Here is a 25624-nt window from a genome sequence, read left to right on the forward strand (position 1 = left end):
TGTGCCCAGCAGTCAGGGGGCAAACGTTTTTTTAGCAAAATACGGTGGCCCGTCCAGTGGGTCCCTGCTGTCAGTTGGAGGAATCATTATTTTCCACGTAATAAGGAGGCACTTATTTGCTGCGACTGTGGACCCAGCTGAGACTCTCCATGTACAGTATACTTCCGATGGAAGTCGTTCCTTGACCACGTTGACCTCGCCGCGTTCCGTTACGTGCATGCGTCCATGGCGGGTGGTGCGTCCCCACTGTCAGCCTCTCACGTACAGTCATCTTCCAATGACTGTCGATTGTTGACCACGTTGACCACACCATGCCGAGCGCACCCAGACTGGAACGACCCGGAGATGGGGAAGACGGGGCAGTGGAGTCGCAGATTGAGAGGAGTGGGAAACTTCACTGGTTCGGGTGCGCGGCAGCACAGCCGCGGTGCCGCCCACGGGAGACACGAGCAAGAATAGAGGTTGAAGAAGGAGCACGGCTATTGGATTAGCATCCAACGATCTAGTTGCTAGAATCATTTGTTGATTAAGTTGACAAAGTCGTGCGTACACGTCCGCTTAGCAGGCCCACAAGTCAGTCACCAAAGCTGACGGGTCCCAGCTGTCAACGGGATGAATAATTTTTTTCGCAAAACAAGGAGGCACTTCCTTCCATGCAAAGATACAGCCGGTGGGTTCCAGCTGTCAGGTGGAGGAAACATTTTTTTCAGCTTAATAAGGAGGAACTTTCCTTGCATGTGACCATTGACCTCGTGAGTCCCAGCCGTCAGGCTCTCCATGTATAGTCCTCTTCCTATGACTCTCGTTTGTTGACCATGCCGCACCGAACACAGCGAGGCGGTGGACGACGGTGAGGCCCCGGGCGGGAACGACTCGGAGATGGGAAAACGCGGCAGTGGAGTCGCAGATTGAGAGGAGGAGAAGGGTTATAACTGGTTCTGTTGCAATTCATATCAAACTCAGGTTCACAGGACACGTTCATATTTATAGCCAACATTCACTATCAACAACTCAAAAGATTCATATATACACAAGCTCAGCATATCTATGCATCCAAATGATTGATAGATCACACCACAATATTCATACATAATTCACAAAAAGATTCATATATACACATGTTCAGTATGTTTATGCATCCAAATGATTGAGATCACATCCAATATGATCCATGGACGAACTTTAATTACCTAGGGTACAGACTGGTAAATGGTGTTCAATCAGAGGTACTTCTTGCTAAAATTTGTTCTTGTATGAGTGAACTTTCGAGTACATAAGAGGCAGCACAGACAATCTGAACTTTGCTTGTAGGTTTATCCTCAAATAGTGGCCTCGTGCCGAGGGAGGTTTGAGCAACTTGGCCACTACTTTCATCAAACTAGTTTACTGGCTCATCTTGGTCCTGTATCTCGCCAAAATTCTACATTGCAGACGAGAAAGGAGGCGGTTGAGAAAATGAACCACCCAAATTTTTTGTGCAGTTCAACTGAAATGGAGCATCCTTGGTGTGCAGACTGATTAAGTGCCAGATGAATATATGCGTCAACCAACTTGTCTGGAATGTTTGGACTCCATGCCATATAGTTCGCTACCATATGTGCTGATAACCAAAAGGCACAAGTTGGGACCAAAGACTCGACTATGTTTTTCTGGGCTATGCACCAAGCAATATTTTTGGCATTCACTCTCCTAATACTTGGAGTTTGACAATTGGATGACGCCGGTTGATACTCGAATGAATATAGGCACTTCTTGTCAACATCGATGCTTGTCTTAGTGAACTTTGGAGTACATAGCAACAGCATAAGTACCTGTCCATCTGATCATTTTGTGCAGTTCTACTAAAATCACCCGATGTAATGATTTGCCTGCGATTTCAGGCTCCAAATTACTCCTTTATGAAATCGGCAAACAGTAGCACAATACCAAATTACCAATACATATGACAGGCACAATAATCAAGATAAAGACTAGTACCAACCTGTGTGAGGTAGCATATCAATTACTATTTCCTTTGACTGGAAGCCGAGATAAGCCAAGCGACTGACACCAAAGGAAGAAAGCAAGCGGAGATTACCGACTGACAGGAAAGGACGAAAGCTGTCGAGGCAATGAAGCACCCAAAGTTTTTGTGCAGTTCCACCAAAATCGAGCATCCCTGTTGGCACATATATTGAGAGAGTGAGATTACTGTAATAGTGGCACTAGTTGATGAAACATACACTAACAAATAGAAGCACCCTCATTATCTTAATGGGTAAAGTTAGCAACATAGTAGTCTTGCTTAAAGAGAGGTATTAGTTTATTTAATCAGTGCCAATTAGCTCAACTCAACACTCAAAGCATTGCCATTTATCATAGGTTGCAAAACTTAAAAGTGCAAAGATAAAGGAGTTTCTCATGACAGTAGCATGATACAAATAGAGATGACAGCAAACTAATATGGATGAAGGCCTTAGGCCCGTACCAACCTGAGAAAAAAAAGCTTATTCATGTAGTCCCATAAGAGATGATAAAGCACTCAGTGGAATCACACAATAGTATATATTTTTGTGCACTTCGAATGTATGGTTGAAATCACTCTTGTTTACCAGTGCTGAGATTATATCGAAAGATTATCAAGAACTTCCAGCAGAGTTAAAGCACTGGCTGGGATACAGTTCATTGTATTGTATTGTGTAGTTCCACTAAAATGTATGATTGGCACAACATGATCCCTGTTTGCACAAGTAGGAACAAGGTGAAACCTTCATTAGCTTAGTGAGAAAGGATAGGAAGACATTAGCATATTACTCAAACAGTAGCATCAAATTCATGATGGACAATACGCAAAACATTGCCGCATTGACAAACATTCACACGTACATGATTTAGCATAGGGTCCTACTAAAGATTTGTTTAACTCCAACAGGAAAATTAGGTAGTAATAAATTAGTGGTACTTAAGTACTCCTAATTAATTAAGTGAGACAGCAGAAGTGGAAGGGATCCCTGGAGGATCGTCTCACATGTAAGGTAGTCGTTGCCGGAGCCTTTGAATAGCCTCGACTGAGACCTCTGGCTTCAGCAAGATTGCCTTGGCACTGTTTATTCTTCTTCTTCTTCTTCTTCATGCTCTGTTTCTCTTTCTCCTCACCAGTTGGTGAAACCAAGTACATGATTGGCCTTCTAATTCAGAATTGGTTTTGTTAGTGAGGGAGTACAAGTGTACTAGTAAAAAACAGCATTATTTTCTCATGGCAGTCGGAAAATAGAGATGAACACATGCATTAAATATCATTCTTACCTAAAGGAAGGTTATGGCGCCAATATGGATGATGAGGATTGGCACACATATCTCCCTTTGTGCAGTTGACCAAAATGAACCAACTGTTCCATCTGACATTCCAGTTAAACAACACAAAAGTCACTTCTTTTAAGAAGAGTTTGGTGCAGTGCACCAAAAGGCACAACAACAACCATGTGAATTGGATATCCCTGTTTTGCACAAAAAGGCACAGAGGAAACAGTCAGAGTCTCAAACAATTACAGGAAAAAACATTTGGCTAAACTTCTCAGAGTCTCAAACAACTACAGGCAAAAACAGTGTCATGGCTTCATTTTTACCAGGGACATTATATTAAGAACAGCTAAGGTTGTGTTCGGTTCACAGGTTTTGTTGGGGATATAAATATTTGTGTAAGCCGCCCAGGAGGGGCCGGGTTACGCAAATAAGACTCATCAGAAGAAGCCCAAGACCAAGTATGAAGATGGCCCACAGGCGTCTTAAGGCCCATAGTGATAAACCGCCATGATGATATGACTTGTAACATAAGGTAGACTTAACTAGTCACCGAGCCAGACACTGTCTATGAGCTGGCCGGGACTCTGTAGGCCGCAGGGCGTCCACCCGTGCATATAAAGGGACAACCCGCCGGCGGCTTAGGGTAAGAAACAACTCATCGAGAGTCGGGCATAGCGTAATTCGCTCCCTGGTCATCGAAACATCAAGCAATACCAACTCAACTAGACGTAGGCCTTACCGTCATCGTAAGGGGCCGAACTAGTATAAACCTCTCGTGTCTTTTGTCCTGATTAACCCCTTCAAGCTTCCTAGTTGCGATGGCTCCACGACTAAGTCCATCCTCTAGGACATCTGACGTGACAATTCCACGACAGTTGGCGCCCACCATGGGGCTAGCGCACGGTGGATTTGAGTTCTTGAAGGGAAACTTCGAAGGGCTCAAGGGATACGTAGTGGGCCAGATGACCAAGAGTCATCGCGGCAAGATCTACATCGACGACGAACGCTGGGGCCCCGACGCCGGCTCAATTGAGTACGGGTACCGGGTCCCCTTCGACGGAATCCACGTCTTCATCGGCCGGATTGGTGAGCCAGGCCCTGAGCCGGACAACTGGACCGACCTCGTCGAGATGGCTCAGCGTGTGAGAAAGGCCCGAGTTCAACCCGTCATGAAGCGTGCCTTGGTGGGCTGCATCCACGGAGAGGAACTTTCTGAAGGATCTGAAGATGGTGGTGAGACGGCCGTCCTCTCTGACGGTGATTCGTCCGCCGGTTCAACAGATTCGTTGTACCAAGTGCAAGACGGCATGCTCGGGGGCTGTTCCGATGGCACCAGTATTCCGGACCCCTATGAGCCACCAAGATGGGCAGGAGTCTTCATGGCTGGGACTCAACTCGGCCAAAACTCTACAGCTGCTACAGCAATAACGTCCGGGACAGGAGCAGCCGGGGCAGGAGGCCCTGTGCGCCCGCTGGCTAAGGTGCTGATAGATCTCATGGATAAGCTCACGGTCCTGTTAATCGCCACGATTATTCATGCAAATAAAGATGAGCATGACGCGGAGGTGGCACGGGTGCGCGAGGAAATAGCTCGGGCCAAGGAGGCCTTGGCAGACGAGGACACCAGGTTAGCCACAAAATGGGCGGCTTTGGATGCGCGGGCACATCGGCTATAGTCAGAAGCCTACCAGCTCACGATGAGCCTAAACGCGTCTAACGAGGTGATGAGGAGGAGACATCAGAAAACCCAGTCCCGTTTACCTCTGGTTTATGATCCTCGGAATCTTTTTGCTACACCCGAAGCCGGCCCAAGTAACCCGCCAGATGCAAATCAGTTTATGACAGCCGGAACAGGAGGACCGGCTCAGCCTCATGAGATGGCACCTCCTCATGGGAGCATGGCACCGCCCCGTTACGTGTCGATACCGCCGGGTCACTTTTCCAGCCCCATGGAAAACTTAATCGCAGCATTGGCACGCTTGGCGGCTCTCCCAGTGGACGGTGATGACCCGACAACGGTGGAGACCCAGAGGGTCAGAGAATTTATCCAGACGGCTTTGGCTCAGCAAGAGACTTATTCTTATAGCCGGGACAAGATTCATTCAACTCCTCCGCCTTGGTTAGCACCGCCTTGTCAAAACCGGAGTCCAAGTTACAGCAGGCACATGGAGTCAGAAGCTTTGTCAAGCAACGCCCAGCGCCGTAACTAGCCCGGTGGCTATAATCCAGTGCAAGACCAAATACGTCAGGAGAACGAGCGAGCGGCTCAGCTAGCGGCTCAACAGACGGCTCATCAAGATTTCCAAGTGTATCCGACGACTTCCGTTGAGACGGGAGTGGCTACTAGAACCGGCGGTGTTCCTTGTTTGGTACCGGCTCTGCGTAATGTACGTTTGCCCAAGGACTTCAAGGGGCCTCGAAAGGTACCGAATTACACGGCTGACTTACAGCCCGGAGCGTGGATTGAAAGTTATGATATGGCCATGGAGCTATTGGAGGTAAGCGACACAGCAATGGCTAAGTACTTCACCATGATGTTAGATGGAACGGCCCGGTCTTGGTTAAAGGGTTTGCCGCCCAATTCCATTAATTCGTGGGCAAAGCTAAAGGCCTGTTTCATCCAGAACTTTAAGGACACTTGCAAGCAATCTATGTCGATTGAGGACTTGACAAATTGTAAGAAGGAGGAGGGTGAATCCATGACTCACTGGGTACGCCGGGTCAAGGAGATAATACATTCATCTGACAAGATGGATGCCGGCTCTGCAGTCCTTATGTTGGAGAAGAACTGTCGCTTTGAGCCGCTGAGACAGAAACTGGGGCGCCTTAAGCGTGATTGCAACGACATGGGTACACTGATGGCAGCTTTAGTCAAATACGCCAACTCTGATAGTACCAAGGATCCCGTGTCTGATGAGGAAAAGACAGGGAAGGGAAAGAATAACGGCAATGGAAAGGGCCAGCAGCATAACCCGATGAATCAAGGAGGCAATAAGCGTAAGACGGAGGGTAACCCGGAGTTTGTGGCCAATGCCAATGCGCAGGGTAATAATCAGAGACGTAAGGGAAAACCGCCCCCCTAGATCTGGCGGGTCAGGCCCATCTCTTGAGCAGCTACTCAATGAGCCTTGCCCGAGACAGGGCACCCGGGAACGACCCGCCACCCACTTATGGAAAGATTGCGCGATCATGAAGGCTTTCAAGAATTTCAACATGTTTGATGGCAACCATGGATCAGGCGGCGGCTCAGGAGCTGGTTGCTTTCATGGCCCGGGCGGCGGTTCAATCTCCAGTTTTCAGGGACATCAAGGCGGTTATAATCAACATCAGTCTAGTCAAGGGGAGCAGCAGCAGCAGCAGTCGGGTTATCAAAGCAATCTGAAGCAGTGGAATAGTGGGCAGTATCACGTGTTCACCACCAGCTTGTGCAAACGTGATCATAAGATTCATAAGAGGGCCGTGAATTCTTTTGAGCCGGCGGTTCCCCATTATTTAAGGTGGTCAGAATAGCCCGTTGTATGGAGCAGGGAAGATCACCCCCTCCGGGTTGATAATCCGGGTCAGTTAGCCTTGGTAGTAGCACCTTAGGTTGGTGGATATAAATTCACTAAGGTACTCATGGACGGGGGTAGCAGCATCAATATCCTCTATTATGAGACCTTTCGGCGCATGGGGTTAACTGATAAGAATTTGAAGACGTCCAACACTGTCTTTCATGGTTCCTGGTAAATCGGCTTACCCAGTTGGCAAGATTGAACTGGAAGTGGCCTTTGGAGATGAATATGATTCCAGGGCTGAGAAATTGACGTTTGAGGTGGTCAAAATCAGGAGTCCATATCATGCCAAGTTCATGGCACGGCCGTCTTATGTCTATCTACAACTTAAGATGCCGGGTCACAAGGGCACCATCACCGTGCGTGGGAGTCGAAAGGTAGCCCTGGAATGTGAGGAGGGCGACGCGGCTTATGCTGAGTCTGTTTGTGCAGCAGAGGAGCTGAAGTTTTATCAAGATAATGTTCACCCGGCAGATATGACCTCTTTAAAAAAACCAACCACCGAGCATGACCCGGCTATGAAGTTTAAGTCGGCTGCTGAAACCAAGCTTGTGGATTTCAATCCAGGTGATTCATCTAAGCAGTTCAGTGTTAGTGCCAACTTGGATCCTAAATAGGAAAGCGCGCTCATCGAGTTGATCCGTGAGAACCGGGACATCTTTGCATGGAAACCTTCTGACATGCTGGGTGTACCGAGAGAACTCGCTGAGCACACTCTTAATATTGATCCGAAATATAAGCCGGTCAGGCAGTTTCTTTGATGGTTCAACAAAGAAAGACGGAAAGCTATTGGAGAGGAAGTCACCCGGCTCTTAGCGGCTGGGTTTATTATTGAAGTTTTTCACCCGGAGTGGTTGGCTAACCCGGTGCTCGTGCTCAATAAGAACGGCACCTGGCGGATGTGTGTGGATTACACGGACTTAAATAAAGCTTGTCCGGCTGATCCCTTTGCTCTCCCCCGTATTGATCAAATCATTGATGCTACGGCAGGTTGTGAGCATTTTGGTTATCATCAAATCAAAATAGCAGTTAAGGACCAGGAGAAGACGGCTTTCATCACTCCGTTTGGAGCCTTCTGTTATGTATCTATGCCATTTGGGCTCAAGAGTGCTCAGGCGACTTATCAGCGATGTGTACAGAACTATCTCCACGATCAAATCGGGTACAATGTTCACGCTTATGTGGATGATATTGTGGTGAAGTCCAGAGAGAAGGAAACCTTGATATCTGACTTGAAAGAGACCTTTGATAATCTCCGAGTTTATAAGATGATGCTTAACCCGGCCAAGTGTGTATTTGGTGTACCTGCAGGCAAGCTCTTGGGTTTTCTGGTCTCAAACAGAGGCATTGAAGCTAATCCAGAGAAGATGAAAGCGATTACCTCTCTGGCTAAACCAGCGTGGATCAATGATGTTTAGCGACTGGCGGGTCATGTTGATGCTTTAAGTCAGTTCATAAGCCAGTTAGGTGAGAAGGCCCTGCCGCTATATTAGATGATGAAGAAGACGAACACTTTTGTCTGGAGTGATGCTGCTGACACTGCCTTTGAAGATTTAAAGGGACAGTTATCTGAGCCACCGGCTCTTGCGGCTCCCATTGATAAAGAGCCATTGCTATTATATGTGGCTGCTAATTCACGAGCTGGCAGTGTTGCCATCGTGGTGGAGTGCAAGGAGGCAGGCAAGGAGCATCTGGTTCAACGACTGGTTTACTATATCAGTGAGGTGCTTATTGAGTCTAAACAAAGGTATCCACATTGGCAGAAACTTGTTTATGGAGTGTTTATGGCAAGCTGGAAGCTGAAGCGGTACTTCCAAAGTCATCCTATAACTGTGGTGAGTTCTGCCCCCTTGGGGGACATCATCCAGAACAGGGAAGCCACAGGACGAGTCGCTAAGTGGGCTATTGAGCTTGGGCCTCATGGTTTGAAGTATATGCCACGTACTGCTATTAAGTCTCAAGCCTTGGTGGACTTTATCAATGATTGGACAAAGTTGCAGGCACCGGAGGAAAATCCGGATAACACATATTGGACTATTCACTTTGATGGGTCCAGGAAATTAGAAGGCTCGGGGGCTGGAGTTGTTTTAACTTCCCCTCGAGGTGACAAATTTTGTTATGTGCTCCGGCTTATGTTTCCTTGTACTAACAATGCAACTGAGTACGAGGCCTTACTCCATGGTCTCTGGATGGTCAAAGAGATGAATTTGAGCCGGGTAAGGTGCTTGGGTGATTCAAATCTCGTGGCTCAATAGGTGTCAGGAAAGTGGGACTCCAAGGATCCCCTTAAGGCGGCTTACCGTCGTGAAGTAGATGTTGTGGCTGGGCACTTCAAAGGTTATCAAGTGGAGCACATTGATCGAAGGAAGAATGAGGCGGCTGATGCTTCAAGCCGGTTGGGATCTCAGCGTAAGCCGGTGCCGCCTAACACCTTTCTCGATGTTTTGCATAATCCTTCTATCAAGGTACCTACAGAGGAAGAACTAGCAGTGCCAGACCTGGAGGCGTAGCTGGTGGCAGCTCTTCACGTCATCCCTGATTGGACAGTGCCATATTTGGCCTATATGACCCGGGGAGAGTTGCCTGAGGATGAGACCTTGGCGAGACAAATCATCAGGTAGTCCAAATCTATGACGATTGTTCATGGTGAGTTACATCACCGCAGTGTCACTGGGGCATTTCAACGTTGTGTGTCGCCAGCGGAGGGTCAGGAGATACTTCGTGAGATCCATGAAGGGGATTGTGGTCATCATGCCGGTTCAAGATCTCTTGTCGCCAAAGCTTTCTGTCATGGTTTCTATTGGCAGACGGCTCATGCTGGTGCGGAGGATCTAGTCAGCAAATGTGACGGATGTCAAAAATTCTCACGACGAGCTCATGTGCCGGCTCAAGAATTGATGATGATTCCAATTACTTGGCTGTTCGCAGTCTGGTGGCTTGACATGGTTGGACCTTTCAAGAGGTCTAAGGATAAAAAGAGACACCTCCTGGTGGCGGTGGATAAGTTTACAAAGTGGGTTGAGGCAGAGCCGGTCAGTAAGTGTGATGCAGCCACGGCGGTTCAGTTCATGAAAAAGGTGATTTTTTGTTTCGGTTTTCCACACAGTATCATAACTAATAATGGCACTAATCTTTCCAAGGGTGCCATGGAAGAGTTCTGTCAACGAGAACATATCCGGCTTGATGTTTCGGCTGTTGCCCATCCTCAATCCAATGGTCAAGCAGAAAGAGCTAATCAAGAGATCCTGAAGGGTATCAAACCCCGGCTCTTGGTCCCCTTGCAGCGAACTCCGGGTTGTTGGGTGGAGGAATTACCCTCTGTATGATGGAGCATCAACACTACACCTAATAGATCTACAGGTTACACCCCTTTCTTTATGATGTATGGAGCAGAGGCAGTCCTGCCAAGTGACATCCGGCACGACTCACCCCGCGCGGCGGCTTACGTTGAGGCTGATAACAAAAAAGCTCGTCAGGATGCTCTTGACTTGTTGGATGAGGAGCAAGACATAGCAATAGCCCGCTCGGTGATTTACCAGCAAGACCTGCGCCGCTATCACAGCCGCCGGGTTACAAGCAGAACCTTTCAAGAAGGCGACTTAGTGCTCCGGCTCATCCAGGATCAGTCTGATATGCACAAGCTATCCCCTCCTTGGGAAGGACCCTTTGTGGTCAGCAAGAATCTGAACAACGGGTCATATTAACTTATCGATGTTCGAGAGCACAAAGACTCACGTAAGTCGGAGGAGGAGACCCACCGGCTGTGGAATATCGCCCATCTTCGGCCTTACTATACTTGAGCCACCGGCTATCAAGATGTATATATTTTGACGATGTATATATTATATAAAGCAATAAAGTAGGACCTCTGTCCTTTTCACTTTCAAAAGTTTATATGTCCTCTTTATCAGGTGGTGGAAACAACCAATAGGGAGCGGATCATATCTGAATCCGGCTTTCTCTTTGGTCTGGCTTATGATCATATCTGAATCTAGCCATGATCACTTGGGGGCTTCTTGTTCAAACATAGGTCGTATTCGAACCAAAGAGAACATAGTTGTCGATACCCACTTTGATCGGCACACTGCCAAACCCACTTGGGGGCTTCTTGATCATATTTGAATCATAGCTTAACCCCTTTGGGTCTGACGTGGATCGTATTCGAATCAGCGTCATTAAACAACTCTTATGGTCACTTGGGGGCTTTCTGTTCAAACATAGGTCGTATTAGAACCAAAGAGCACATAGTTGTCGATACCCACTTGATCGGCATCGCCAAAGCCACTTGGGGCTATATGATCGTATCCGAATCATAGCTTAACCCCTTTGGAATGGTTTAATGATCGTATTCGAATCAGAAGCCTTTGAATATTGTTTACTATCGATTATGTTTCATAAGTATAATTATTTGACTATCTTGAGACCTTTTTGAAAGCACTATGAGATGGTTTTTGTTCTTCCGGCTTAATATTGATCACCCCAGGTTGTTTAGTGCCAGGTGAACATTATATGTTCCAACTTTCAGGAGTTGAATTTACCCGCATGGTGAAGGTCATATAAGTAGGAGAGATTACCAAAGGGATCGCAGGTATGCTATTGTGATTATGTTTAACAAATATAATCATAAACTGGCATGTATATGATGTTTTGGGTTCGCCCTTTGGATTGTCAATACCTTATGTGACCCCCGATGCGATAAACCGCCAAGGGAATTTTGCTTGTTTTATATGCAGGATAAGGCAAGCAAAGTTAACATCAAGGAAATAAACGATCAACATAAGCTGGAAATATATAGCGCTGGTGGCTTACGAAAGTCTTAAGCGCCATAAACATGCGCGAAGGCATGACAAAAATTGAGAGGTTTTTCTACCCTATTACAAGACTCCCCGAGTGTGAATAAACAAAGCATTGTTTTTTGCAAAGTCATAAACGCCTGGCGGTTCATTCCTTTGGTGGGCTTGAAGATTCCAGGTTATCCTTCTCCGCTTCTCCGTCGGTTGCCTTGTCCTGGAAGGTTGATGAGGCCCAGTCAATGCCACTCAAGGCTTCAAACTCAGCTTCATCATCTATTAAACCGGTTGGGTCCACTTCAGGGGCAAAGGTATGCTGACGAGTTGGAGGGATCAGGCTGACTTGATCATAGGGAGGTGTTGGAATTCTCCGGTTCTCACTGTCATAGCCCGACTGATACTTGGTAAGGTCAGTGTCGTTCCCAATGAGGGTAGCCACGGGGCGTATGTCTTTGACGCAGGCGGTGAAATCCTGATCATCAAATACGGTCCCATCCTCTTTCAGACTCGGGTATCCAAGAGCGAGTTCGGCCAGGTCTAGTTCTGGAATCCATGCTTTGGCCCGGCTCAACGCGGCTATGGCCCCGACTCTTGAGGACGCCCACCTTAGATCTTGGACCCATTGAGGTAGTACAGCAAGACACTTCAGCACGTCTTGCAGGAGGTGGGGAGTGTTATTGGATAAAGCTAGAACAGCCAAAGCACGTTGTGACCCGGTGTACAGCTGCTCCACTAGAGTGTAAACTGCTTTCAGTTTGATCAACATGTTCTGCTTGAGGTTTGTGCTCCGGGGGCCTGCGTTCACAAAGCATAAGGTGAGGTGGAGATAACGATTAAAATAGTCATCAAAGGAAGGATTACAATATTTGAGGTTATATGCAGTAACTTACCGAAGATGGCTGAGACCATTTGAGATATTTGGCGCTTTAAGTCGGACAGCTCGGTTGTTGCTTCTGTAAGTGATGCCTCTGCCGTTTCGGCCCGGGTCACCAGTGAAGCCTTTTCATCAGCCCAGATTTTCTTCTCCGCCTCAAAATTCTTCTTCAACTTCTCTTGTTCAGAGACGCTGAATTCAAATTTGGAGTTAGCCTTTTGAATTTCAAATTCGTGAGCTATTAGACGGCTCTTCAGGTCAGCAATCTCTGACTCAAATTGACTTATGGTGGCCTGCATTGATGCCGAGTTATAGTCAGAATCATGGTAAGATAACATTAAGTCCCAAGTACTTTGCAAGCAAAGATTCTTGGCACTTGGGGGCTAATGTATGCTTAAGAATTTTAACTTACAATGCCGGTTCATGCAAATTAAGTCCCAAGCACTTTACAACCAAAGATACTTGACACTTGGGGGCTAATGTGTATCAAGAGTTCAAGGTATCATGTTACAACTGGTTTAAATATCTTCTTTCTAAATCGGACAGAGCAGTGCTAAGCAGTTTTCTAAAGTCTACATCATATTTATCATAAGCAATAGACTTGGGGGCTGATACAGTAAGTATGATTCAGAAAAGGGGCATAAGATATACCTCAAATTTTTGCCTTATTTGCTTCACTATGTCAATTTCCAGGTCACAGCTGCTATGTACTTGATTAAGATAGCCAGAGACTATATCTCCAATGCTTAAATGGGTATAATCAGCAATGTCTAGCTTGGCCTTTCGGCGTTCCAGAAGTTCCTCCTTAGCAGAGCACTTGGCAAGGACAGTGGGCCGCCCTGGCTCAACAAACTGAGTCTTTAGAATCTCTACTTCCGGGTCAATTTTCTTGGCCGGGCTAGGAGCTTCCGGGTTATCAGAGCTGTTGAGAGTATCTTCAGCGGGTGGATCAGAGGTTGGTGCTGGAATGTCATAGGCTGGTTCAGGCGGCGGCTGATGGGTAGAACTGTCAGGAGTAGCCATGCCAAGCTCCGGTTCAGTCACGACCGGGTTTTGGGACGGCTTACTCTTCTTTGCGCTCTTACTAGGCTTTACTTGCATGCTGTCAACAAAGGTAGAAGGATGAATACAAAAGCATGAGTAAGGTAAAGCATAAGGTAAACAAAGTTACATTACCCGGGGGCAGTTTTGAAAGCCGGCATGTTAGATTGCATAGACTCGCTGGAGGAAGGAGAGGTATCCTGATAATTGGAGTCAGATGAATTGAGAGGTTGGTGAATTAAACCCGCCAAAGGTAAAACAGAAAGTTAATCAGAGATAACCTCAGTCCGACGCTTCCTGGTTACGTCAGTTAAGCCAGAGGAGAGCTCTACATCCTTGCTAGTCCGGGTCTGCCTCCGGCTTTCAAGCTATTGTTGCTTCAAAAGAAATTGAGGATCTTGATAAGCTAGAGGATGTGAAAATCTTACTTTCCGGGTCACCCTACGGATTTTTTGCTTTGGCAAAGGCTCTGAGTCGGAGGAGATTATAGTTACCTCTTCGTCAACCACTTGGCTGCTCCCCGTATCCTCCTGAAAAGATAGAATGTCAATAAAATAATGACAAAAGAGTCAGGAAAATTAAGGATTACCTCTTCATCATCCTCAGAAGTGTCATCCAATTTGAGTAAATCTAAAGCGCTTGGCTTCTTCTTCCTTGAAGTTCCCATTTTGGTGGCTTTTCTTTCGGTTCTCTTGGCCGCTCTGGCTTGTTTGGCAGCCTCATGGTCATACTTGACCTTCCAGAAGTTGTCATCAGCCTATGAAAAAGATAAAGGGGTTATGAGTAAAAGTATGGTGTAATACACTAAAAGAGTATTCATTGAGGATTGATGACTCACAGCGGGGGCCGGGTTCTTCTTGTAGAAAGGAAGTAAGCCAAAGGCGTTACTAGTCACTGTGCCCTCTTTCAGCAACGTTTGGGTCATAGCCTCCACCACGTCATCTGGCAAGTCGTCGGGACTATGACGCAGTGGGTCATCCTTCTCGCCTGAGTAAGTGCACATTAAGCCAGGGCGGCGGCTTAACGGAAGCACTCGCCAAGTGACCCAGACTCGGACCAGGTCGATGCCATCTAAGCCGTTTCCCAAAAGAGCTTTGATTTTTCTAATGGCGGGAGCAAGTGGCAGACGTTCAACAGCAGAAAATTTATCCGCCAGCGGATGGTTGGACTCAAGGCGCAGAGCGCGGAAGCCGGGCAGAGGATTCTCGTCAGCCGGAGAAGTGTCCTGGCAATAGAACCACGTCTGATTCCAATCCTTCGGGTGACTCAGCAGTTCAGCATAAGGAAAAAGGCAGTCTGTCCGCCACTGAATCAAAATGCCACCAAGTTCAAGACTGGGCCAGTTGGCACGTTCATTCTGCCAGTTTAAGTAAAAAAAGCTCTCTGAACAAAAGAAGATTGGGCTCTTCTCCCAGGTACACCTCGCAGAAGACTTGGAAGTTGCAAATATTTGACACGGAATTGGGCCCAATGTCTTGAGGTCTAAGGTCAAAGAAATGCAAAACATTCCTGAATAATTTTGAACCGGGTGGTGCAAATCCCCGGCTCATATGATCCGTAAAAACTATCACCTCCCCTTCTTTGGGTTGAGGTTTCTCCTCGGACGGGTGAGGAGCATGATAAGACATGACCTCCTTCTTGGGCAGATGGCTAGACTTCACAAATTCAGACAATTTACTTCTTGTGACTGTGGATGGGATGCAATTACAGGTTACAGGAGCCTTGGTCGCCTTAGGTGCCATGACATAAATTGAAGCCTATGACAAAATAAGAGGTTCCAGTTCAACTTTAACCTGGGGGAAAACATTTTAAATTTGTTCAAGATGGCAGCTTAAGAAGGGGCCTAATGATATATGGGTAACTATGCAGCAATATTTAAGCCGCTACTGGTATCAAGAGCAGTTAAATTTTCTTAAGTCGCGAGAAGCAAGCAAGGTTCACAGATCAGTGTCATTTACTTAAACCGGCCACATGGACAGTCATGGTTAAACATATTCAACAAAGGCAGTTTTTTATTTAAGGGTGGAACAAACAGGTTTCACAAGTTGCGGCTATTATTTTGGATCAAACAGCTGTTCTGAAAAGAAAAATTTCTAGACCTAGGACTGGTACAGATGAAGCTCCATGGCTCAAACGGGGCCTCTGTGCGACAGAAAGGGATCTACTTGCATTCGAAATGGGTGCGAAATAGCTACCACATCAGTTTTATACCATCTTCAAGATCAGGAAACGGCGATGCTGATGAAATCTATGAGGGGTTCCTGATGAACAGCGAAGAACACCGAGGAACTGGAAGGTCCTAATGCGGATCTAAGGAACAAGAAGGAGGAAACTTACAGATGCAGAGTTGCTGCGGAGGATCGTCGCGATTTTCTGGTCAAGTCAGATTGATGCAGCGGCCTGAGTTGGCGAGGACGAGGAGATCCGCAACGGCGGCGGCGGCGGAGCTCGAGTGACAGAGAGACAGCGAGAGGAAGAAGATGGATGACTGAGGGAGAAAATGAAGAAGACCTAGGTCGAGTCCATTTATAGGGAAGGGCTGACCGGGACGGTGCGAGAAACAAGGAGATTGGATATTATTATCTAGCGACCCCAACGCCTTGGGTTTCGGGAAAATCGATAAAGGTAAAGATCTGTGGAAGATATAGTAGGATAAAATAAGGATTTAATTGGAGATGACGTCATGACGGGTTAACGTGGATCCAGAAGATGATGTCATGGCGGGTTAAACCCTTTGCACAGACAGAAGACTGAAGGCTTATTTTTTAAGGTATTTTAAGATTGATATGAAACGGTTCAAATCAATCTGGGGCCTAATGTTGGGGATATAACTATTTGTGTAAGCCGCCCAGGAGGGGCCGGGTTACGGAAAGAAGACTCATCAGATGAAGCCCAAGACCAAGTATGAAGATGGCGGCTCAATAAAGGGTTTAAGGTCCACAGGCGGCTTAAGGCCCATAGTGATAAACCGCCATGATGATATGACTTGTAACAGAAGGTAGACTTAACTAGTCACCGAGCCGGACAGTGTCTATGAGCCGGCCGGGACTCTGTAGGCCGCAGGGCGTCCACCCGTGTATATAATGGGACGACCCGCCAGCGGCTTAGGGTAAGAAACAACTCATCGAGAACCGACATAGCATAATTCGCTCCCTGGTCATCGAAACATCAAGCAATACCAACCCAACTAGACGTAGGCCTTACCTTCATCGTAAGGGGCCGAACTAGTATAAACCTCTCGTGTCTTTTGTCCTGATTAACCCCTTCAAGCTTCCTAGTTGCGTTGGCTCCACGACTAAGTCCTTCCACTAGGACATCTGACGTGACAGTTCCACGACAGGTTTGGTGCAGGATTTTCGTAGGAACACGATTCCTACGGTATTCTTTCCCTTCCAACCGTTCGGAACACGGGAAACGTGAATAGTGTTTCGTAGGAAAGTTGGTCTGGTAGTACTGATTCCATCGGATTAGAAACATCCACGCGCTGCTCATTTTTTGGGCGGAAGCCCGAGGCAGGCGCTCGCTGCCATGCGTTAGACAGGTTACTGTGGTGTGTTTACCAGAATAAAAATCAACCTATGTGTGGTACATGAGGTGAGGACAAGAGTAGTCACTCTGCAGCTGAATAAAAAAATAGCATCTCATACTGCCAAGCATGCTACTCTAAAAAAACAAATCTGTACATTTCGTAGTCCATCCGAACACATTCTCTTGAGAGTTTCCTCTGGTTCGCTGTTCCATAATTTTATACCTACATTCCTTTCCTATTCCTCTATTTTCATCAAGACCTATGTTTTCTTCCCCTTTATTCCGACCGGAGCCTAAATATTTGGTATAAGGGCATGGGACAGTGGGTGCACCACCAGTACAACACCATGTACGTAAACAGGGGCATAAAGTGGTGATTCTTGAGGGGCTGTTTGGTTTGTGACTAACTTTGCCAAAGATTGCCACACCTAAGGTTAGGCAAGTTTGACTAACTTAGGCAAGTGTTTGGTTCTAGCCACATCTTTGGCAAGTGACACTTGGGTCCCACATGGCATACACACAAAAAGTGTGGCAAGATTCCCTTAGGCTTGCCAACTTGTGGCTTTCATTTTGATGAACTAACCTTAGGCAAGCTTGGCAAAAATGTGTGGCAAATTGTGGCAATGCTAGGCCTGGAACCAAATAGCCGTTCATAGTTTGTTGCCCCGAGAAACAAACATCCAAGAAACATATCTGGGTTGGTCCCATTTTTTTCACTCTAGCCACCTACTCCTATGTGTGGATAGTAAATCTAGTCCTGGTCATACCACTGTGTACAGCGTTACCCCTATATTTCCCTTTTCGACCAAGAGACCGGTTGGATGACCAGTCTGTACTACTTTCATCCCCTTTCCTTCCTATTTGTACCAAGTACGATGTACATACTAAATTCCCCCACCCCCGCTTTATTTCAATGACAAGTATTTTCGGACGGAGGGAGTACAAGATTCGACTCCATGAAGTAGCTTTACCTCTAACAATAGAAGAAAAAAAATAGGTGACATTGGACCATCTGATCGAGAGGGGCTGAGAGGTAGAAAATGATGCACATGCCGCAACTTAGCAAGCTGGGGAAGTAGAGCTAAGGCGGTTTCAAACGAAGATATACCTGAAGGTCGTCGGGATGTGGATAGGTGGGCGGCAGGAGGCCGGATCCGCCCACAGGAAACGACGAAGTGACCGGAGGACCTCCCGTGCCGGTGCTCGGCCAGAGATAACGGTGCGGCCGGAAGTGGGTCTCCTCCCTCGCTGTCGACGACGGCCTAAACACTGCCCCTCCTCCCCTTCACCGACGGAGGGGGAAACGTCCGGATCTGCAGCCAGCAGTGAGGATAGAAAGCCAGTGTTTTTTGAAAGGAGAAAGACAGTGTTACTACCCCTATCTTGTTTAGATCTGGAGAGGATGAGAGTGTGTGAATAGAGCAGCCCTAGCAAGCAAGCACGGAGGCTCCGGCCTATATATAAGTAGTGGGGTAGTTTTCCTTTTTCACTCCATCAAAACAATCGTTTAAAATTGTGTACTACTACATGCCAGGTCGCGGGGTTTTTTAGTTGTTGATTGATTTTTGAGATAGCTACCCGCTTGTTCCAAGTGGTGTTACGGTTTGCCAGGTCGCACTTTGTATCGTTCAAGTCTGGTACTACAAGTCCCTCCATTAAATGAATCTACACTCTAAAATATGTCTATATACATCCGTATGTGGTAGTCCATTTGAAAGCTCTAAAAAGACAAATATTTAGGAACGGAGGGAGTAGTTCATAGTGAAATCTCTAAAAAGACTTCTATTTTGGAACGGAGGGAGTACATACGAAGCAGAATATGTCTACTCCTACATACAAAGTAGCCCATTTGAAATGTGTAAAAAGACTTTTATCGAGTGTAGTGCTTTGATGTGTCACGTCAATTCGTACAAGACCGAGAAATTTGATTACTATGACGCCCACTCCCTCGCGGACTGAGCTCCGGTGCCTTAACTGCACCTGCCTTTGGCTGCATGACAGGTGGGCCAACCACCTATTGGGCCCACCTGTCATGGACGCAAAGGCAGGAGCAGTAAGTAGAAGCTTTCGCTACACGCTATCCCTCCCGCACGAGGTGGACGGACATGCAGCAGTGGATTCGATACTGTGGAAGTAGGAGTAACATCATTGTTCGTCTTCTCGAAGAGGCGAAGAGCCAAGTGCAAACCGAACGTGGCAGTTGCGAACGCTCGCGTGGTGCGGTTCCTTGGAGTACTAGCCAGGCTCTTGCATGAGACAAAATTGCTATTGTTTAACAATTAAACTCCATTATCCATTGGTTGATACTCATTCTGCATAGGTCCACGCGCTTAGCACTGTTTCCTCCTGGGGTCACCAATGTTTATTTGCTAATTAATAGCATTCCATGCAATGAACTAGCCATTGCAAGTCATTAAAAGCATGCACACCTCTCATCTCTTATTGGTTGATACGTATGTCAAGAAACAAGAAACAAGGTAGAAGTTAATGCACTGCGCCTAAGTGTTTTGGGACTATTTGGTTTTCGTAAGATGACTTACACACCTAGACGGAGGGAGTAGTATAGACCTGTAAACCGGAAAGGAGTATTTGCCTTTGTAGAGATTTCAACAAGTGACTACACTTTCGCTAAAAAAAACAAGTGACTAGACTACACCGTGTGCAGTACCCCCTCCCTTCCGATTTATAGGGCTCAAATCTCAAATCTCATGAACCAAGGCATTTTGCGATTGGAAGAATGTATCTCGTACTTTACAAAACTACCCTAATTAAACTCATGCATTAATTATGTAGTTTTCTCGTTTTCCTCTCCGCCTTGGTCGCGGCGCACAATATTGAGAGAGTGCTTGGATACATTTTAGTCTCATGACTAAAAGTAGTGGGACTAAAACCTGTTAGCCTCATCCATGATTGGATCCAAATACTAAAGAGACTAAAATCAAGTTAATGACATTTCAAAGCATCCGGGACCGCGTGCCATCCACCAAATCACAGCGAGGTGCTACAGTCGAGACTCACCTGTCACCCCGATGTGGCCGTCATGACCCGTCATATCACAAAACCCACACCTTTACCAGCAGTGGTAAGGTGGCCTCCAAGTTGGACAACCATCATTTCATTGGAATGCTCGTTCAAGCCCTTTCTTACCTTTCTTGAAGAAAACCTCAGTCTAGGCTACTCACTTCTGCCATTTTTCTTCTCTACCGACGGAGGAAAGGTGGGCGAATCAGTTATGCTGCTATATTTTCATTCCAATAATCTTCTTTTTGTGAAGGACCGACCGATTCTCACATCCTATTCTTTTCCCGTTTTCATTGCGATTGTGGTTTCCTTTCGATTGCTTTTTGTTTGTCAGTTCATTGATGGATCCTGGAGTACTCACTACTAGGGAAAAGGCTAGCAGCAGCACGGGTTTTAGGTGTATCAGTAGCGCGGGGAGTGGCGCTACTAATAAGGCGCTACAGCTAACACATAGCAGTAGCGCGTGCTCACCGGCGCTACTGCTACACAAGTGTAGCAGCAGCGCGGTTAGTGGAAGCTCGCTACTGCTAGTAGCTCTAGCGCGCTTTGCCTGGACACGCTACTACTATCGCGGCGCTGCTGCTAACTTTTATACACTCGCTACTGCTAATTTAAGTAGTTTTTTGTTTTTCTTTTCGGCATATTTGTTTTGTATTTGAACAGGCTTTATAGAAGAATCTTTAGCACATAGAAATGTCATCATGATACACATACAAATGCCCGTGAGACCACAAATGTAATCATAGCATATACATACAAATAGTCATATCATAATCATCATCCAACACAAAGTGGTATCTTGTCATCATCTCAAAAATAGCGATACATGCAAGTCTCGAATACTTGCAACTACAAAAACGTCATCCATCTAAACAAAGGTATACGCAAGAAGTGCTATCACTATAAGTGAGAGCGGAACTATGCAGTACATGAGGTGGCGGTTACGAGTCCTCTCTCGCGCTAGCGTGAACCTCAAGTAACTAGCTTCTCCTTCTTGTCTGCTTTTGAAGCCTTTATGGCTGGCGCCCGTGAACCCATTTACTTGCGCCTGACACTCATGCCACTCGTTGTACACCCCCGGAACCTTCCCTTTGTACACGACATAGCAATTCCATCTCGCCCTCAAGAAACTAGGTACCTGTTAGAGATGCATGTTCATGAAGACGATGTACAATCATATATATGCGACAAAATATACTAGAGCAACACCGAAAAAGAAAGGGTTAGCAACTAGATGCAACATACAGTACGCAAATTAATTAACTAGAGGCACGCAGGTCATCGTACGCAAACTAACAAAGTAGCGTTACGCAAGTTCGGCAGGGACCATGGACATTACAAAGTTTCATCGCTACAAAAAGTATACAAGTTCAACCGACACATATCATCATCATCGACATCATAAATCACTAGAAGTTCCATCCTTCCATATCATCGAGGATGAACCCTAGCTTCTTGAACGGCGTGAGGTCTAGACATTGCATGCCTATGCGAGTTCGGACGTCAGCTTGCTATATAGGGCCGTGGTGGAACATCCCCTTCTCATCGACGACTTCTTTCATGAGTATCGTCGCAATGTCGCTTTGGATACGAAAGAAGTCATCTCTAAGTTTATAATCCGCTTCTCCATGAGATTCTAGCCACTTGTGGATATGATCATCATTTCTGCTTCTCATGCGAAGCTGTTGGTGATCCGTGTTGAACTAAATCATGAGATGGACGATGTAGAATCCATCCTTCATGCTTGGTTTTGGGACATGGATGCAGGAGAAGTTAGTTTTATGCGCGAAACCCATCTTCTTGTTCCTTTGTTTCCTGATCTGCACGTGGTCACCTCTAAAGCTGAAGCCTTGGAGAGCATCATCTAGAATATTCATTATGTGGGTGTAGTCTTTTTTCTCATAGTCTCTGGAAGGGTCAAAATTCACGGCGTGGGAGACTTGCGGGTAAAGAACGATAAGGATGGTGCGCCCGTTGCTGCGGGGAAAAGACACCTCAAATTATTCCCCATATGAGAGAGAAGGAATGATTGAAATGTACGAAAGGGTTGTCCGGAACTGACTTACTTTGGATGATAAGGCACGAGGACAATTTCCCGGTCCATATTCTGTACCATGAAGTTTTGGAGGTACTCCCTAGCAGTTTCACGCTCAAAGTCGCCGAGACTCAAGAAAGACTTGTGCATGTAGTACGGATCCGCCACATAGATTTGCGAGACTTCTTCACTCTTCATGACGGAGCTCATATGTAGCGCAAAAAGGCGGACGATTGTAAAATTGAGCCGCCTTGTTAGAAACATCTCAAAGATATGGTCAAACCACAGGAAGAACACCTCCGCGGGCCGTGTCTGAACGTAGCACTTCCCCTCAGGCACACGAGCCGCGTATGTCGGATATCCTGGATCCTTTGAGGCTAGTAGGCTTTTCTCAATCGACAGCACATGGTCGTCCAGTCTCCTGAGATCCCCTGATGGTGCCTCCAGCGGTTTCGGTGGTAGCATCGGCGCCCGTGAGATGGAACATGACCGCACCTTTCACGGATACACACTCTTCAGAATGCATCGTCTGGCTGCTATGTGCTCTGGCTTGTTTGGAGGCAGTTATCTTCCCCGATCTCTTCCCCTCCTTTTTCCTGGGCACACCTTCCAGACCCTTCCTTAACCCCTTCCCTAGTGTTCCCGGGCTAAGTACTATACGACCCTCGTGCCCGGCTAGTTGAGCCTGTGTTGAGGTGGCATCTTCAGGCGTGTCCTGTGAGGATTTCATGAAGATAGACTTTTTGCAATCCCTGCTACGACCCTGCCCGGGCATATCATCCATATCCTCATTAGCAAGCTGATAGCCCGATTCGTCATATGGTTGACTCATCATATCTATGTCATAGTCATACACGTTTGTATTGAGGAAATCCATAGGGTCGACCTCCGTCTCATCATCCATTCTCTGTTCTACAGGAGAAATTACATCAGCCAGTACTATTGCACCCCCTTCATCATGTCGTCCGCCACTCTCACCCGGCACTATAGGAGTTGGTAATTGCGTAGGCGGGGTCGTGGTCTCCGCACATGCTTGTTGATGTGTGGTTATTGGTATGCTCTTGGCCGGCTCCAGACGAATAAGATTCTTCGGCCATAGGAGCACCCAACCCTTGCAGCTTCCAATCCGCGACGGGGTCTCGTCGTCCGCTCCCACATGTTGTACTGGAGGAGGCAAATCCTCGTGCCCCAATTTCACACTGGTCAAGCTAACCCTGAAGTGCCCAGCTGGGATCGGCTGGTTGTGGAACGTGGGTTGCGAGGGGTCCATTATCATCCCCTTTCCCACGTCCACCTTCTGGCCTTTGATAAGGTAGAGTATGGTGCACGGGGTTTCTTTCGCCTGCAAACACATAAGTCTATGGCGTAAAACAACAGAAAGACAAAAAAATGGAATATTATATATATATATATGTTGGTGCGACATGTAATTACCGTGACAGCGTCGAGCTCAGCCAAAGACGAAGGCCCACCTAGCGTGCCTGAGACTGAGGACGGGCTGCTATGAGCAGGAGCGGCTGCGAGAGGAGGCCCAGTTGCGTGAGCAAGTGATGGTGCGATGGTGTTGTTGTTCATGGAGTTGCTCCCGACGAAACTGGGCAACGGGTAATCTTGTACCGTCTTGTCTGGATTTTCCTTCGTCCAGTTGGTGATAACTGGAACCAAGTTAGTAGCAAAATCATTTATGCAGGCAGTTACAGCTGCATTGACTGCCTGCTGTAGCAACTCATATTTGTCCTCGGCTGCTTTTTTCGCGTCCTCAGCTGCTTTTTTCTCAACCGCAAGCTTCACCTTCGCGTTGATGTCCGCCTGAGTAAACTTATTTTTCTGCTTCTTGGCCTCCGGGCCCTCGTTGTAAAACACCTTCCACGTGGCACCGTCTCCAGCGCCGTGCACACGACCATATTGCGGTCGCTGGCCCAAAGGGAGTCCCTTAAGTTCGTTCAAGGCCCGGTTGAGAGGGGTGTCCCACTTGGGCCTCATCGGAGAAGTAGGGCTTTCGGCTGCAAGCTGGTGTTGCTTCTCCAGTAGTCTAATCAATTTCCTCGTGATCTTGTCCGTGTAAAAAACTTTTTTTCCTTGTCCCACTTGTAGCGGGCCCTGATGAAGTCACGCTCCAAGGGGTTGGTGAACTTCGTGAAGGGGTCTGGGAGACCCGCGGCTTCACGTTCCGCGTCCTCCTTATCCCATATGGGCCTTTTACCGAGGTAGCCACGGCTTCCGAGGTGATGCTTCCCCATGTTCCTTTGCTGAAGGCTCTTGAATTTTGCAGCCTTAGCCTTGGCTGCCTCGGTAGCACAAGTGTCCTTGAACTTTTCGAACTCCTCTTCCGTAAGTGTTGGATTTCCTCCAGAATCTTGGACAGGGGTTCATCAGCCTCAATAGCTCGTTTCACCCTCCCTTTCCAGGAGGCCAAATCATTGCTGAACATGTCCATGGCGTGATTGTTAATCTTTTTCATCTTCGGATCATCCCACGGTTGTTCTATGTTATCATCCCGGTCGGGGAACTTGAATCTCTTGTGCAACTTCGTTAGGAGCAACTGCGTCAAATGTTCTTTACTCCTTAAGTCATCGTTGTTGATGCTCGCGCATTCCCGTAGGATGCATCCTACTTGGTTCCCATAGCACTTGTGAAGTTCTTCCGGCTCTAACGGCTCAAACTTACCAGGTGCCATCTTTGTGATCGCAAGTCGTCCAATCCCTAGTTTGTTAGGTTTTTGTATCCTCTGCTTCTTATGCTTCCTCTTTTCGGTAGCGGCATCGGGGCCGGTACCTTCCCCGCCGGTATCTTCCCCGACGGTACATTCCCCACCGGTCTCGACGTCGCCATCAGTGCCGGCATCGTCGGTGTCGATGTCGGCGTTAGTACCATCATCGAGGCCGACCTGCAAACCTTGCTTAGCAATCAAATAGTCGAGGTACTCTTGTTCACCCTCATAATCCATCTTGTCTGCATCTTGGTCAGAAGGCCTAGTTTCTTCGTTGTTCGACATGTTTCCTATGATTAAGTGTCCTCATTTATTTCTAAAACTATGAATAAATGAGAAATGACATAAAAAGAAATCTATGTGCCAGCACTCGATATGTCAACTATGTAGCACAAATCATGCCTTTATTCACGGGAAATTTCGGCATGACCTTTGCTAAAAAATGGACATATCGAGCGCCTGAAATTTACCGGAACGGAAATGAATCAACATTCCGGCATAACATAGGCCACTCGGATCATTTTCCAAACATGACATGTCCAAAACATGACATATCCACATATCACATGTCCAGTTCGAATTTGCATATAAATTCAGCTAATTTTGAAACCTAGCTAAATTCATAACTAAATAGATAACCTAATTAACATACTGCCCTAAAACCTAAGTAAATTAATCGAAGAACCCTAGCAGAGAGAGAGAGGGGGGTTACAGAGGGTGCATGGGCGAGGAGGCAGGCCTGATGACGGCCGAGGTTGGGAGGGGAGGAAGCAGAGGAGGGAGGCGAGG

The sequence above is a fragment of the Triticum dicoccoides genome, chromosome 4B (genome assembly GCF_002162155.2).
Source record: "Triticum dicoccoides isolate Atlit2015 ecotype Zavitan chromosome 4B, WEW_v2.0, whole genome shotgun sequence".
NCBI lineage: Eukaryota > Viridiplantae > Streptophyta > Magnoliopsida > Poales > Poaceae > Triticum > Triticum dicoccoides.